The sequence below is a fragment of the Pseudorca crassidens genome, chromosome 2 (assembly GCF_039906515.1).
Source record: "Pseudorca crassidens isolate mPseCra1 chromosome 2, mPseCra1.hap1, whole genome shotgun sequence".
NCBI lineage: Eukaryota > Metazoa > Chordata > Mammalia > Artiodactyla > Delphinidae > Pseudorca > Pseudorca crassidens.
Genome location: NC_090297.1, coordinates 122,972,092 through 122,988,531, shown reverse-complemented (window position 1 = coordinate 122,988,531; position 16,440 = coordinate 122,972,092). Strand labels below are relative to the sequence as shown.

The 16,440-nt window shown below is 44.4% G+C and overlaps 1 protein-coding gene and 1 pseudogene across 1 annotated transcript in view; both read right to left on the bottom strand.

The window, feature by feature from the left end:
• The window catches only part of STYXL2 (serine/threonine/tyrosine interacting like 2), a 34,611-nt gene that overhangs the window by 15,052 nt on the left and 3,119 nt on the right, over positions 1 to 16,440 (bottom strand). The gene's annotated exons all lie outside the window — the stretch shown is intronic.
• LOC137219640 (dnaJ homolog subfamily C member 14 pseudogene) lies at positions 9,976 to 14,700 on the bottom strand (annotated as a pseudogene).

The window sequence follows — 16,440 nt, the reverse complement described above, 5'->3', positions numbered from 1 at the left end:
GATGTCCCTAACTGGGCTTCCAGCAGGGTCCTGCTGGATTGGTGGACTGGGTAGGCTGCCACCATTCCTTCCATGCCCCGTATCTTCTCCCTGCTTAAAGGGCATGGGCTGATGATGATGAAGGGCTGACACAGCACCGAGGGAAACATAAAGATGCGCTCAACTGCACGGTCCTGATTTTGAACACAAGAAATCCAGGATCAGCCTAAGCCCAGGGATGCAATAGAGTAATTTAGGTAAATGTCAATTTCCCGGAAAGAATTCAGCAGAGGTGTCCAAAGGGATCTTTGAGGATCATGGTGAATCAAGGGCAAAACCAAGGGTTAGGACCATACTACAGTGGTGGGTACCCTCCTCCCCAGTGGGTTCTCCTCTTTTCCAGGTGTTGTGGTGAGCTTTGGGTCTTTTTTGCTTAGTCTTTCCTTTATGTCCAGAGAGGATTAAAAAAAGGCGAGAGGACTTAATGGATACTTTTTTTTTTTCCAAACAATTCCATCATGCCCCATTCGTTTTATAGTCAAAACTTCCCTGCACCTCATCCCCTAGGAATCACTGATCTGTTTTCTTTCCCTATAGTATGGCCTTTTCCAGAAGGTTAAATAAATGAAATAATACAGTAGTCTTTTGGATCTGGCTTATTTCACTTAGCAAAATGCATCTAAGAGTCATCTCTTCTATTGCATGTTCTTATTGCTGAATAATATTTCATAATTATAAAATAATAAAATTATAAATATAATCATAATCTTATAAATTTATAATTTTATTAACAGATTATTATTTAATAAATTAAATAATAATTTTATATTTTATAATAATAAATATAAAATTATAAATATAATCATAATTTTATAAATTTATAATCATTTTATTAATAGATTATTATTTAATAAATTAAATAATAATTTTATATTTTATAATAATAAAATATAAAATTATACAATAATAATTTGTTCCTTCTTATTGCTGAATAATATTTCATTTCTTAGGCACCTCACGCTATTGCTGCCATCATTGTCACATTGCCTTGAGTCAAGATTGTGTATTCCAGAGGAAAACATGACACACACACTGCTGATTTGGTAGTAGTTTGGATGCTGGTTTTCTTCCTCAATCTGCCTGAAACTATTTACTTTTCAGAGTCCTCAAACAGCTGCTGTAGCCTTCTGTCCAGATTTTATAAGGGCAATCCATGCGAGAGTCAAGGTGGAGGGTGTGTTTGCCATCTTACCCAGAACTAGAAACTTGTCCATTATCGTTTTGCTTTTAAAAGTTGTAAGTCAATGTGTTTCCTGACCCTTGTAATTGTCCTATTTTATCTCTGTAGAAACCTGTAGGATCTTCTTTGGTTTGCAGTGTTTAGAAATTTCCCAGTGATGTTCCTTGGTCTGTGTTCTTCCACTGTGTTGGGTATGGATACCATTTTTTTTTCTTATAAATTTATTTATTTTATTTATTTTTGGCTGCGTTGGATCTTCGTTGCCGCGCGCGGGCTTTCTCCAGTTGTGGCGAGCAGAGGCTGCTCTTCGTTGTGGTGCGCAGGCTTCTCATTGCGGTGGCTTCTCTTGTTGCAGAGCACGGGCTCTAGGCGCATGGGCTTCAGTAGTTGTGGTTCACGGGCTTAGCTGCTCCGCGGCATGTGGGATCTTCCCGGACCAGGGCTCAAATCCATTTCCCCTGCATTGACAGGTGGATGCTTAACCACTGTGCCACCAGGGAAGTCCAGGATACCATTTTTTTAAAAGATTTTTTTTTATGTGGACCATTTTTAAAGTCTTTATTGAATTTGTTACAATATTACTTCTGTTGTATGTTCTGGTTTTTTGGCCACAAGGCATGTGGGGTCTTAGCGCCCCGACTACAGATCGAACCCACATCCCCTGCATTGGAAGGCAAAGTCTTCACCACTGAACCGCCAGGGAAATCCCTGGATACCATTTTTGAGTGCCTTTTATAAATTTAATCCTCACAAAACTCCCATAAAGTAGGTATTATTATTCCTGCTTTAAGGTGAGGAAACTGTGGCTCAGAGAGGTTAACAAAATTGCCCGAGGCAGTAATTAAGTGGCAGGGCTAAGTTGCAAAAATAGAGCAGTGCTGTCTGAGTCCAGTCTTCTCTCCACACAATACACTGATACCATTTCGATTGGAAAGGGGAGGTGAGTTGGTTGGTGGAAGAAACCCCAGCTGGATCCCCAGGCCCAACATAGACTTTGACAGAAAAGTACTTAAAGAATACTTGTTGGAAGCATAGATGGGTGGATGGATGGATTGGGTTGAGTTGAGTTGAGTCCAGCTGAACTGAATGGAGCTGACTTGGAATTCGATAAGTTTAGTTGAATTGATTAGCAGAATAATTCCCTTGCAGTAGGCATCCACATCAGATTTCCCCTTGGGAAAATGATGTGATCAGAGCCAGCAAGGCTATGAAAAAAGAAATGTCTTTGACAGAAAAAAGGAGTAGCCTATGACTCTAACCAGGACGTGGCTAGACCTGCCCAGGCAGGTCAGCACAATGTTGTATCATCATTGGTAGTTCCTGAGGGATTTCCAAGAGCAGTTGTGTCAGATCATTCCCGATCTAGCCCAAGTACTCCTTGTGACCAGAAGATGCATTTTCAAAAGCATGACCGGGGAGTGAGGGTGAATTAAGGGTGAGGTTTGTGAGATAATATCCTTGGATACTAAAACTAGAGAGCTTTTTAGAGGTCTGGTTGCTTGGGAAAGGTAATAAAGAATAGAACACCTGGTTGGGGTGTACACAAGTTCTATAAAGGTACAGCTTAGGTAGTCTTATTTATCCCTGTACCTCCAGCATATGGAAGGTGAGTAACCAGGCAGGTTTTGATGACTGAGTGAAATGTGAGTGGACAGATGGGTATATGGATGAACAGATAGATGGCTGGATGAATGGACAGAATTCTAGGTGCCAGGCAATGTGTCCATATATCACCTTGGGGATCAAACTTGATGGTCTCCAAGGCCCTGCAGTCTCTGGCCCCTTTCTACTCTCCAGCCTCAGCTTGCACTGGCTTCCCTCGGGCTCACTCCTTTCCAGTATACTGGTCTTCTTCGGCTTCCCATCCCCACCAAGCTTCCTTTTGCCCAGGCACTTTGCAGAAGTCCATTTCCGCTGCCTGGATGGTCAGTCCTCCTCTGCCTCACCGATCATTCAGATCTTACTTAGTTCAATCATCATTTCTTTAGGGAAGTCTTCCCTGATCTCCACCTCTCATTGCACCATACACCTTTCCTTTTTTTTTTTTTTTGTGGTACGCGGGCCTCTCACTGCTGTGGCCTCTCCCGTTGCGCAGCACAGGCTCCGGACGCGCAGGCTCAGCGTCCATGGCTCACGGGCCCAGCCGCTCCGTGGCATGTGGGATCTTCCCGGACCGGGGCACGAACCCGCGTTCCCTGCATCGGCAGGCGGACTCCCAACCACTGCGCCACCAGGGAAGCCCCATACACCTTTCCTTTATGGCACTTCTATTCGATGTAACTTTACATTTGTTTATGAAATAATTTGATAAATTCTGTTTCCTATGCAAGACTATACCCTCTATGAGGCAGAGACCACACCTTCTTTATTAGACTCATTAAACCACATCTGTGGCAAAATAGTCTTAGGACTTTTAGGGTATTTTGTGAGCTGTTGGGTTCCCAGAACCTAGCTTAATGTCTGCTTAATAGATATTTTCTGATTCACTGACTGAATTTGTCCTCAGTACAGTACCACATTTAAGGGAATGTGGCAGGTACACTAATTACAACACAACGGTATTTATCAAGTATTTGCTACTGGCTCATCATCTTACCGGGCTGCCAGTAGCAAACCCAGGAGCAAATCCAGGGTCCTGGCTATGTTCTGTCCATGCTCACTCTCTGCCCTTCTGAGGCAAAGATGTATACAATCTCGGAGGCCTATATTGGCAATTAGGAATTTTTTCTTATGGTAGCCCCACATCTTTGACACTCCTCGAATAGTAGTCTATGTCCATTTCCCTTGAATCTGAGTGGTCTCTGTGACTGCTCTCACACAACAGAATATGATGGGAGTGACACAGCCAGTGTCTGAACCTGAGCCTTAAGGGCAGCTCCCTGCTTCTGGCTCTCAGTGCTCTCTTCGGAAGCCCTAAGCTGCCATATTAGAAGTCAGACGACACCAACCACCCCAAGGCCACCAAGCTGGAAAGGCTGTTGGTCAACACTCCCTGCCAAGCTCCCAGCCAACAGTCAGCCATGCGGGTGAGCCTCTTAGAGTGTCATCCTTCACCCCTTGGGCCCCTCCAGCTGACACTACGTGAAACACAGACAAGCTGCCCCGTCCTGTCCAAATTCCTACCTATAAAAAGGGGAGCAAAATAAAATTATAGTCTTAAGTCATTACGTTTTGGGGTAACTTGTTACGCAGCAGTAGATGACAGCAGCAACACTATTCTAAGTGAATTCTGAGCAAATGCTAAGGCACTCTTCTCCCTGATAGTAATACAGAACCTAGTAAATAATCAGTGACAGACCTCAATTTGTTGCAATTGGGAGGTAACAACAAAATAATACCAATATGAATGTAAGTCCCGACAATAGTGTCGGGATAGTGTCAGACCCTGGGGATATTCTGGGCCCAGGATTCAGGGCAGTCTCGGCTTTAAAATATCAACATTTCATAACACTAGAGTCAGAGCCTGAAATTTTATATAAATGTGAGCCACACTTCCATTTCAACAATATTTATTAAGGGAGTTTTATTCTTTGATTTATTAATAATTAATATTATTTATACTATCATTAATAAAAATAATTATTTTGTTTCTTAAGGGTCATTTAAAAATGAGGTTTGGCAGGGGGAATCAAAACAAAACCCTGAAAGGGTAATTAACCAAGAACTCTCATGTAACTATGGGGATGATAAGGGCTTCCTCCTGGCATGGCCCCTCACTTCTCGCAGAGGTCAGTTTTCTTTGTTCCTCTGCAGGCCTCCAGGGCTCTCCCCTGGAGGAAGTTACAGGCACAGACTGAAGAGAGATAGAGAAGTCCTCACCTGTCAGGTGCACAGAAAGACCCGAGCCAGAAGTCAGCAGATGGTGTCCCCTGGGGTCCCCATCTGGTTCTGTCCTTCTGTGAGCCTTTGATCCTGCCATTTTCCCCAAACAGCATCGACTTCAGATTGTGTGGATTTGGTTTCACATGACAAATACCGGGAACTGATAACCTGTCCTGAATATACCTAAACTCTGAGGCTGTAAGTTTGATAGGGGAGAAGACGAAATTAAAATCTGAAAATAAAAATGGTGGGGAAACATCCTTCCTCCTTGTTGGTGGTAAAGACTGAACCCCAGCTCATGGGTCAGTGGATCTGAGAAATCACATTTGAAGACCACCCAGTACACTTTTGAGAAGTTGGAGGTTTTCATTCTTTTTTTTTTTTTTTCTTTTTTTTTTGCGGTATGTGGGCCTCTCACTGTTGTGGCCTCTCCCGTTGCGGAGCACAGGCTCCTGACGCGCAGGCTCAGCGGCCATGGCTCACGGGCCTAGCCGCTCCGCGGCATGTGGGATCTTCCCGGACCGGGGCACGAACCCGCGTTCCCTGCATCGGCAGGCGGACTCCCACCCACTGTGCCACCAGGGAAGCCCCAGAAGTTGGAGTTTTTAAGATTGAGAAAAGAGGGTGGGTTAAGATCATATGCCCTCCGCAATCCCACACTGCATCTGTTTTGGCTGCTGATGCAAAAATGCGAGCAACAGTAAACTCAGCTCAGCATCCTCCAGTGTTGAAGGTAGGATGTAAATTCTGAGCGCTTTTATGAGTTAACCTGTTATGAGAGGAGGAGATGTAAACCTGATAGTCCTAAGACTGTTTTGCCAGAGACATGGTTTACTGAGTCTAATATAGAAGGTGTGGGGATAGGACCTGAAAGGACCCGAGTGGACAGCAATGTCCCAGCGGCACTGAGAAGCTGCTCTTGTTTTCCACCGAGAAGCAGAATTGCAGAGAAAGAGAGGAGGCAGGAGGGTAAGATCTGGACAAGTGGGCCTGTTTATATTTGCAAGGTCAGTGAGACAGTGGCCCTAGAGGTTTTGATTTATGACCGTGTCTGTGCTTCCACCCGCATGCCTGAGATGGCGTGTGATGACACACCGTGATTGGAAAGCAGAAAGGACTGGCTGTTCAAAAAGACCGGCAGGGAAAGAAAGGCTCTAGGATCGATATATACTTCATCATAGGATCATGAAGCAGCAGCTAAAAAGCCTTGAGGGTGAATTGAAGAGAAACAATAAAGCAGAGTTTGATGGACTTCCTAACCAAGAGCAGAGACGGGGGCAGCTTTCTTTAAACCTGTGTTTTTCAAAATTGCAGACTGTGACCGATTAGCGTATCATAAAATCAATGGGTCGCGCCTAGCATCTGGCAAAAAAAAAAAGAAAAAAAAAAAGAAAAAAAATAGAATAGAGAATAGCACCATCATTGTAAAGATAGGTATAATTTTGTGAAACCTTTTAAAAATTTACACATACCTATACGCGTATGCTCTGAGTAAATGGTATGTCCCACTGTGAACTACAGTTGACAAAGTTTGAAAGCCAGTTCTTTAAACCAGTTGCCAGGTGGTCAAGACCCAGAATGGAGTGGAATTGGGGTCCTTCAACCCAGCCGCCCTGACAGCCAATCACTTCCTTTCAATGAGTCCCTTGGAAATGAAATGGAGGCAGTGGCCCAGGAGGGGGTGTCTTTCTTGATTTGGCTTTTGCAAAAAAGGGACAGGTTTCTGAGCTTCAGTAAAAGTGACCACACAGGCAAAGTTCAGGCTCCAAGGAAGGAGAGAAGTCAGTTAAGCAAATCGATTTTTAGCAAGCTGCTTCCAGCAGGCTCCATGAAAGAGCTAAGGCAGAAAAATTTTCACGGAAAAAGAAATATAAAAGAGAAAGGGTGTGTGGGAGGAGCCATTTTCCAAGGACATACAGTGAGGACACACAGACCTGACACTACATGCCCCCATCTCCTGCCCCACTGCCACCATCAGGCACGCAGACCTTGTGAGAAGAAAGGCAAGCAGAGCACAGCTAAGGATCTTTGCTGAAGGTGGAAGGGAAAATGCTCTCAAGAGAGGTGGCCTCCCCAGATCACCAAGGCAGCTTGAAAAGTTCAGATCTGAAGCCAGAGCAAGAAATGGATTTTTGACTTGGAAAAAATTAAAGGAAAACAGAAAAACATTCTTCACACCAGAAAAAGAGAAGATAAAGAAGTTTGATCCTTTATTTGCAGAGGAAGAGAAAACTGGTCGTAGCTGAGGAGGAAGAGAAGAGGCAGAGGTACGTTTCAGACCAGCTGCATGGGAGGGCTTGTGGGGCAGAGGCTTCCTATAAGGGAGGGAGGCCTGTCTGGAGGCTGGTTTGCATCACAAGCACACTGACACTTTAAACTGTGCTCATCTGGGTTACTGGGGAGGTCTGATGGAGGTTAAGTGGCCCCACTGGATAGGGGGTTTTACACTTTAATGTTAACTCATGAATTACCTTGGGAAATTTGCCTCCTTGGGAGATGGATGAATCTCTAGCTGCGGGTGTTCCTCCAGAGAGAGTGACTCACAGCAGCTAGGTTTGAATTTAAGGTGTTTGAGGTCAGTGCCTAAGTCAGGCAAAAATGAAGACTTGACACCGCTATCCACTGTCTACACCCCTTTCTCAGGTCCTTAATTCACCCTAGGATGAGATTTACAGATGACGCTGGAAATGTTAAGACTCCCTGCCAGGACAGCAAACACACTTCATCCCCTGACTAACTCTGGTTGATTGGCAGTGGCTGTTTGTAGCACTGGGTGGACTTTTGCAAGGCCCTATCCTGGTTCCACGGAAAAGAATACAGGGCTGGGTCTAAAGTTATAGTGATTGAATGGTGGCCCTGTCAAAGATATGTCTCCCAGAACCTGTGAGTGCAAGCTTATTTGGAATAAGGATATTTCCAGATGTAATTAAGTCAAGGACATTGAGAAGAGATAATCGTGGATAGACCATAAATCCAGTGCCAAATGTGACTTCAGGAAGACACAAGAGGGAGGGAGACACAAGAGGGAGGAGATATGGGAACGTATGTATGTGTATGGCTGGTTCACTTTGTTACAAAGCAGAAGCTAACACACCATTGTAAAGCAATTATACTCCAATAAAGATGTTAAAAAAAAAAAAAGACACAAGAGGAAACAGAGAAGAGATGGCCACATGAAGACAGAGGCAGAGGTTGGTGTTACGCCGTCACAAGCCAAGAAACTCCCAGAGCCAATAGAAGCTGAGACACAAGGACAGAGTCTTCCCTGGAGCCTTTGGAGGGAGGGCGTCCCTGCCAACACCTGGATCTCAGACTTCTGGCCTCCAAAACTGCGAGAGAATATATTTCTATTGTTTTTAAGCCACTCAATTTGTGCTACTTTGCTACCGTAGCCCTAAGAAGCTAGAACTGAGAGTCTGCTGGTGGGATATTTGCTGACTCAGTGCATAATTCAATTTTAAAAAGGCTCAAGCCTTTAGCTAAAGAGATAAAACAAGAAGGATGGAATTTCAGGCACTTACTAAGTACAGGGAGGACTGTTCAGGCTTGGGTAATGATCAATTGCTCAGAATACAGTATTTGCTTGTGGCAGAATTAGAGAAACATGATGTTTGAACTACAGTGTGTGGGACTCTGGTGAAATAAAAATTTCTTCATGAATTACCGAAAAAAAATCGTTGTCAAATATCTTTCTCTGGAAGGAAAAGGGGAGAGAGTCACCATTTATTAAATACCTACTATGCCTATATATATGTTATATTATAATAATGTATGTTATATTTTTATGTAATATATATTATAAATAATATATGTTATCTTATATTGTTTTATTTCTACTACTGGGTAAAACTGGTATTCCAATTTTATGACTAACTTATGTAAACTCTCATGGCTAGTAAGTGGGAGAGCAGAGCTGACCTTGATTTCGGCCTCAATTACACCATTTACATTCTTCCCACGTCACATCACCATACTGCCTCCTAGAAGAGAGTTTTATTTCTCTTTTCATACTTTAAAAAACCCCACAGCTTTATTTGAGGTATAATTGTTATACATGCAGCACATATTTAAAATATGCAGATTGGTAAGGTTTGACATAAGTATCCACCTGTGAAACCATCACCACCATCAAGATTGTGATAGCCATCATCCCCCCAGAGTTGCCTCATGTCCCTTTGTGAGACCTCCCTCTACCCACTCCCTGCCTTGTACTCCTTAGTACAACCGCTGATCTGCTTTCTGTCACTACAGAGATTCATTTGCATTTTCTAGAATTTTCTGTAAATTGAATCATATGTCCTCTTTTTTGTCTGACTGCTTTCATTGAGTGTAATTATTTTGAGATTCATCCATGTTGTTGTACGAATCAATAATTCATTCCTTTTTATGGCTGAATAATATTCCAGTGAGTAAATACACCACAGTATATTTATCCATTCACTTGTTGATGGACATTTGGGTTGTTTCAGGCTACTACAAATAAAGCTGCTATGAACATTCATGTACAAGTCTTTATATGGACATAGGCTTTCATTTCTCTTGGGTAAATACCTAGGAGTAGAATGACTGAATCATATAGATATAGGTGTGTGTTTAGGGAGCTGTATGTTTAACTATTAAAGAAACTAACAGTTTATAAAATGGTTGAACGATTTTACATTCCCACCAGCAGTGGGATTGTTCCAAGTACTCCACATTCTCACTAATGTTTTTTTTTTGTTTGTTTGTTTTGTTTTTACGGTGTGCGGGCCTCTCACTGTTGTGGCCTCTCCCGTTGCGGAGCACAGGCTCCGGACGCTCAGGCTCAGCGGCCATGTCGCACGGGCCAAGCCGCTCCGCGGCATGTGGGATCTCCCAGACCGGGGCACGAACCCTTGTCCCCTGCATCGGCAGGCGGACTCTCAACCACTGCGCCACCAGGGAAGCCCCTCACTAATGTTTGATATGGTCAGTCTTTTTACTTTTATATATTCTAATAAGTATGTATGTACCTCAAGGTGGTTTTCATTTGCATTTCCCTAATGACAAAGACTTTTGAGCATCTTTTCATGTGTTTATTTGCCTTCCATGTATCTTCTTTGGTGAAGTATCTGTTCAAATCTTTTGTCCTTTTTTTTTTTTTTTTTTTTTTTTTGCAGTACGCAGGCCTCTCACTGTTGTGGCCTCTCCCGTTGCGGAGCACAGGTTCTGGACGTGCAGGCTCAGCGGCCATGGCTCTCAGGCCCAGCCGCTCCACGGCACGTGGGATCCTCCCGGACCGGGGCACGAACCCACGTCCCCTGCATCGGCAGGTGGACTCTCAACCACTGCGCCACCAGGGAAACCCCGAGATTTTTTTTTTTAATGTATATTTTGGATACGAATTCTTTATCAGATATGTGATTTGCGATTTTTTTTCTCCCAGCCTGTGGGTTATCTTTTCATTTTTAAAGATACTGTAGACTCAATCATCTGGGCTGGCTTAAGCCTGGTTCTGTGTAATGCAGTGGGATTGATTGGATGATGACTCAAAAGTCAATGCAACTGTTTATACCTCAGATTTTATGATGATAATTGCAGGAAGGGATAGTCCATGAAGTGTTACTGTGTGTTTGCCTTCCTTAAAAATTTCTGAAAAGGACTAGCCAATTTGGGATCAGCTTCTAAAAACAAGTTGCTAAGGAGTATACTGTACACAAACCGAGAAGGACATCAAAACCGATAGGATTCAGGAAGAGTCACTGGGAACCCAGAGAAAATTTGATCTGTATGTGGGACCATGCTTTTAGGCAGCTCAGCATGTAAGTGGGGCTTTCGGGTTGAGCCTGTTTTTGTCTAGGAAGGGGACTGGCAGCTGGAAGGGCTAAGGACTGAATGCTATTAGAAAGTCTCTATTAATAAATGCTTTCCTTCTTTGGCAGGCTCACTTTACATGCAACTCTGACGCCAGCAGAATTGGTCGTCCTGCAGTGACCCGCCTTCCACCTTCACAGCCGGCTCTCACTCACTGAGTGCCCTCCCCAACCAATAATCTGAGCAGCTCGATCACATTGAAGTGATAGGCACTTAATAAAATGCCTATTCCCTAGGGCAATGTTCAAATCATATACCAGACTTTATCTAGTCTATTGTTAATTGGACAGTTTATCATGTTGTTTAAACATTCTATATTCTTTTTTTTTTTTAAGAGGGGGCAAAGTGTCATCTGCTGTAGAAGCAAAAGACAAGACAAAGGCATACAGACCCCAGGGAAATGCCCAGTTTCCACACTACTGTGGGAGAGGTCCTCCAGCACAGGTCCTGGCCCTAGGTTCTTTGTTCTAGCCACCCCCTATTTCTCTGGTATTGTCAGAAGACAAGGTTCAGTTCCCAGGTGCTGGTAGAAGAGAGAGAGAGGTTCCAGAGCTTCCTGTAAGTACTGAGTGAACAATCTGAGCTTAAAATTTTCCCTTTTTTAAATATTTAAAAATAAATCAAACTCCATCCTGTGCTGTACACAGCCCTTTCGACTCCCTGACATTGATTTGAGGAAACAGAAGGGGTGTCAGCGCTGGAAGGGCCTCGTCACTTTCTCCCGCCATTTCGGTTTGGCTTCTCCCTTGGGTACTGTGCTGTTGGGCTTGGAGGCTGCAGTGGCCCCAGAGCCCGGCTGAGGAGCTGCAAAGAAGTTCCCTTTGGACATCTGGCCTGAGGGTACTTGAAAGATCCAGCTCAAGAAATCCTGAAGGTCAGCAGGACGGGCATCTGGGGTAGCTCCCTGCCTCCCACTGGTGCCTGGCATCCGTGAACCAAATGAGATGTGATAGGGGACTCTGCGGGTATCTGGGGAGAGTCCCACACGCTGGCATCCAGCCCACTCTGTGATGTCATACACATTTCCATCCATCAGCGCAAAGTAGGCGATATCGAGGCCCAACATGCCCCAAAGCCTCCTTCCTCAGCAGGATGCAGCCTGTTACACTCAGCACGGTATCTGGCACTCTCAGGTTCCTGGTCCATTTCAAACTCCTATGCTCTCCCTGGCAGCGGCTGCACATCATAGTATTCATTGCTTCTTTGAGGTCATCCTGAAGCTTGGACAGAAACTCATTCACTGACCGGCTCAGCTCATTCTCTGCCATTCGCCTCATCTCATATTCCTTCCGTCTTTCAGGGTTGCTGACAATGTCCCAAGCTGCCCGCAAAACCTTGACGGCCTCCTCAGCCCGGGGATGATTATTTTTGTCAGGATGAACCATCACTGCCGGCTGCCTATAGGCCTTCTTCAGTTCAACATCCGAGGCTGTGGCTTCAACCCCCAACACATGAAAAGGGTTTAGCTCATCCTCAGGAAGCCCAGCCATGGTCAACAGTCGAGCCACTTCCTCTTCAGGCTGGCAGTAGCGACCACTAGCTACAGGTGTATTCTCCTGCCTATTGGTCCTCTGCTTGACCCAAGGCAACTCCAGCCAACCCCACTGACCTATTCTTACCAGCTGCTGTCACGACCTGCTATCTCTCAGTAGAATCAGGCTCCACTGCCAGGTGGGAGAAGCCAGCCAAGAGAAGAGGCTTTACCCCTCCAGCCTAACTGGTCACTCGGTCCTACCAGAAACCACCAGCCCAACTGTAGACAGCCCAACAAAAGGGCGAAAGCACCCAGTAGCCTAAGAAAATGGGTGAATAGCGCTGCCCCATAGGAAAACCCTTGGCTCAGAAACTGGAACATCACCTGGCCCCCACCCCCCAGCCGCCCTGCCCAGACTCCCACCCAGACCCAAAATAGGTCCAGATCACTGCCTTTCAGCTGCCTGCATGCATAGATGAGATGGCCACAAGTTCCCACGTACTCCCCACTAATACCAGCAGTTCGATCGGCCACCAGAAGCCTGCCTGTCCAAGCTGACGCAGATCCTCTGCCCCCCACAATTCCAGTCCTCTGCGCTTATCTGTCCGACTCCATTTCCAACCCAGCTGATGTCGACCAGGGGACCTGGGATCGCTGTGTCCACCCTCCCGAGTATCCTCCATGGCTGGAACGCGGTGCCGTTGTCTCCGGGGTGCAGGTTTCTTTCCACTGGGCACACGTGAAAAATCACTGGGAAACTTAAGAGGTTCCTCTTCCAACTCTTCGTCTTCCCCCAAAGCTGGAGAGGTACAACGCTGGCAAAAGTTGCTAGAAGAGCTATCTCCTCCCTCAGAGTAAGGCCCTTCGGGGGTTCCCTGGCAGTTACAAGCAGGTGGAATGGAAAGAAAAGAAGGGTTCCCATCCTCCTGGTACCCAGCCTCATTCTCTCTTGAGAGTTCCTGGTCCACTCCTGACTCTTCTGAAGATGCCGCACTCTGATCAGGGTCCTCTCCATCCCTAGGGGGTCCTGGACCCCTTGGAGGGCATGGCTTGGATCTGACCAGTGGGCTGGATTTGGGAGCTGTGTGTACTCAGGACTAGAGTGCGCTGTGAGGCAGCGGGTACCATTAGGGGCAGGCCCAGCTGAGTCCCTGAGTCCTGAGAATGCAAGTATTTCTGGGTCCACAGAGGATCCTAAAGTCCTGAGGGAGACACCACCACCGTGGTGGGCTCCACACAACCCTCCTTCTCCGGGGTGCTTCTGGGCCATGACCCCAGGGCTTCCTGAGGATTTTAGGTCACAGCTATTATGGTAAGCTCTGATGCCGAAGAGCAGGGGCGGCTACAAGAGCAGCTCCCCCGGCTCCGCCTCCCGTTCACTCTCTCTAAACATTCTATATTCTTAATGACTGTTAGCTGCTAAAACATTCTAGTATTAGTACTTCTCTTCTGGTGCACATATGTACTTACTTCTGTTAGGTATGTATCAGGAGTGAGCCTGCTGGGTCATAGGACAAGGATGTGTTTAGATACTATGAAATAGTTTTCCAAATGGTTATACTAATTTACACTCTTACCATCAATGAACAGGAGAGTCCTGATTGTTTCACATCCTCGTTAATGTTTGCTCTCGTTGGTCTTTAAATTTTAGGCAGTCTGACGAGTATGGAGTAGTATTGAACTGTGGTAAATAGCATTAGTATCAAATAATAGTATAGTATCAAATTAAATAGTATTTAATTTGAATTTCTGCTATCCATATATTTCAATATATCCCATCCAACTTTCTCTCTTTAGAGTGTCACCTTGATACTTCTCCAATAGAGTGGTGGAGCGGCCTATGCTGCCTCCTTTTGGACTTTTGTGGTCCTTCATGTGACTTCTAAAGTTAGGTCATGAAAATCAATGCACTTCCGTCCTTCTCTCTTGGATGCAAACTCTTGGAATTTCTACTGTATATTTTTGTTTTTAGTGATTTCTAGCTTAATTCTGCAAAGGTCAGAAAACACTTTTTGTATGATTTCAAGCATTAAAAATTTGTTGATATATGTATGGCCCAGCGCATGATCTTTTTGGTAAAAATTCCAAGTACACGTGATAAGAATCTATATCCTGCAGTTGCTGGGTACATGTTCTATAAATGCCAATTAGGTTAATTTTGTTTATTGTTTTGTTTACATATCATATTCTTGATGATTTTTTTTTTTGCCTCATTTTATCAGTTGCTGAGGTTATGTTTTTAAAAATGTACATTTGGGCTTCCCTGGTGGCACAGTGGTTGAGAGTCCGCCTGCTGATGCAGGGGACACGGGTTCGTGCCCCGGTCCGGGAAGATCCCACATGCTGCGGAGCGGCTGGGCCCGTGAGCCACGGCCGCTGAGCCTGCACATCCGGAGCCTGTGCTCCGCAACGGGAGAGACCACAACAGTGAGAGGCCCGCGTACCGCAAAAAAATAAATAAATGTACATTTGACTAAGATTGTGAATTCTAATTTTTTCTTCAGTTCTGTCAATTTTTTGCTTTACGTATTTTGAGGCTACTTTATCAGATCGTAGAAATTTAAAATGAATATATCTATTATATGGTGAATTGAACCTTAAGTTATTAGGAAACATCCTTCTTTGTCCCCAGTAGTGCTTACCCTAAAGTTTTCTTTGTCTTATACCAATAAATCACTTCACTGGCTTGCTTTCCTTTAGCATTTGAGATTATGGCGGCTGATACTTTCCAAAGTTGGCCACAATGGATCCCATCCCATGTGCTCTCTTTACTCTGTGACCTTGATACTCCTTCAGTGGAATGGTGGAGACTATGTTGCCTCCTTTTGAACCTTTGTGGTCCTTCATGTGACTTCTGAGGCTGGATCATGAAAATCAATGCACTTCTGTCCTGTTTTCTTGGAATTTAGCTCCCAGGCTCTGAGAAAGCCCACACTGGCCCACGCGGAGAGTTCATATGGAAGGACCATGTTAGGTGTTCAGGCCAATTGCCTAGCTGAGGTCCTGACGCGAAGTGCCAAATATATGAGGATACCTCTATGACACCAGTCCCCAGCTGCTGAGTCACCCCCAGTCTCCAAGTCTTTCCAGCTGAGGCCCCAGACATCTTGAAGCAAACAAGCCACAGTACTGTGCCTTGTCCAGGTTCCAGACTGTGAACATAATACAATGGTTGTTTTATGCCACTAAGTTTTGAAGTTATGAGTAATAGTAACCAGAACAGTGTAGTATAAGTTTTCTATCCTTTGTTAACCTTTGTACATCTTTATTTTTAAGGTGAATCTCTTGTAAAAAGTGTGTAGGCTTGTAAAAAAAAATTGTCTGACAATTTTTTTCTTTTAATTGCAATATTAAGTCTATTTATGCTTAATGTAATTACTTATATATTGGGGTTTAAATCTTCCAACCTTCTATTTTCTTATTATTTGTTATTCTTTTTCTATATTATTTTTTTCTCTCCTCTCTTGACTTCTTCTGGATTGATTATATATTGTATTATTGCATCCTCCCCTCATTAGCTGGTTGGCTGTACATTCTAAATAACTTTTAACAATTATACTAGAAATTACAAATGCATCCTGAACTTCCCTCTCAAATGTAAAGGTTCAGATAATCTCTCAAGATAGCTGTCATTAAACTGAGAGTGAAACATGTAGACAAGAAAGCAAAGAAATAAATTAGGATTGAAGATGATATCTACGGGAAAGAACTATGGGTGTGGTTTCTGGCACATGGAGTTGTCTGGTCTCTGTAGATCAGAAACCAATTAAGTTTTTGAAGAGATCACATTTTCCAAGAAACCATGAGACTTAAAAAGCCTTTTAAAAAAAAAAAAAGGCCTTTGGGTGGTATAAACCTTAAAACAGCCCTTGGACCCCCAAGTTTCCATAAGCAGGACAAGTCTGTAAAAGCTATACAGCCTTCAAGGAAGACACCCTCTCCAACCTCGCTTCAGATGTGGCTGTGGAGAATAACAGACAAGGAAAAAGCCTCAGGGGATGAAGCTGGAAGCCCCAGAGAACAGCAGACAAAGGAATTCCACCCCAAGGGCCACATCAAAGTCACAGCTAGGAGGTCTCCCCACTTCTGGGGC